The sequence below is a fragment of the Octopus bimaculoides genome, chromosome 29, assembly GCF_001194135.2.
Source record: "Octopus bimaculoides isolate UCB-OBI-ISO-001 chromosome 29, ASM119413v2, whole genome shotgun sequence".
Classification (NCBI taxonomy): domain Eukaryota; kingdom Metazoa; phylum Mollusca; class Cephalopoda; order Octopoda; family Octopodidae; genus Octopus; species Octopus bimaculoides.
Window position 1 is genome coordinate 1,726,798 of NC_069009.1, and position 1,088 is coordinate 1,727,885.

General features: G+C 43.3%; 1 protein-coding gene across 1 annotated transcript in view; it reads left to right on the forward strand.

Moving 5' to 3' along the window:
- LOC106884131 (mesoderm-specific transcript homolog protein) overlaps window positions 1–1,088 on the forward strand; it is a 19,732-nt gene that overhangs the window by 10,041 nt on the left and 8,603 nt on the right. The gene's annotated exons all lie outside the window — the stretch shown is intronic.

Sequence of the window (1,088 nt, forward strand, 5' to 3'; positions counted from 1 at the left end):
TATATATATATATATATATATATGTGTGTGTCTGTGTTTACTTAAGCGTGGATTGTGTGTCTGTTATTCTACATGAATGACAGCATGTACATGAATTTTTTGTCATTATCACCGTAATTTTTTTTTTTATGTCCATTTAATGTCCATTTCCAATGTTACCATGGTTTCGCCGGTTTGACAGGAGCTGGGAAGGCAGGGACACACGCCAGCTTTCATCTGTTTTGGTAGGGTTTGTCATCATCATCATCATCATCATCGTTTAACGTCCGTTTTCCATGCTAGCATGGTTTGGACGATTTCACTGAGGACTGGCAAAGAGAGAGGGTAGGAAACCGCAAAAGTGTAAGAGAGAGCAGAAGAGAGAGGGTGTTGTGCAAGTAACAAGGATCTGAGCAAAGAACCTGGGTAGAAAAATAGGGTGTGATGGGTGGGAGCAGCAAATACAGTGAACAGGACAGGAGAGGGGATAGGAAAACAAACGTAATTTATGAAGAGGAAACGTGGAGAAGAGAAAGGTGCAGTTAGAAGAGGAGCTGTAGTTTGGTGAATAATGTGTTGTTACATGTGGGTGGGACGCAACTCTTCTAGCACCCAGTTTCATGGATGGGTCTTCTCTAGAACCTCATATCACCAAACATCTCAGTCCATTGTCATTTCCTCCATGAGCCCCAACATCCTAAGATCGATCCTCACTACTTCATCTCATGTCTTCTTGGGTCTCCCTCTTCCACAGGTACCATCCACTTCCAGTGACAGGCACTTCAGTATACAGCTGGCAGAAACGTTAGCACGCTGGGCGAAATGCTTAGCGGTATTTCGTCTGCCGTTACGTTCTGAGTTCAAACTCCGCCGAGGTCGACTTTGCCTTTCATCCTTTCAGGGTCGATAAATTAAATACCAGTTTCGCATTGGGGTCGATGTAATCGACTTAGTCCCTTTGTCTGTCCTTGTTTGTCCCTTCTATGTTTTTAGTCCCTTGTGGATAATAAAGAAATAACAGCTGTCTTCACTCGTACACATCATCACATGTCCACACCAATGCATTCTCCTCTCCTGCACACCACATTTAATCCTTTTTATGCCTAACT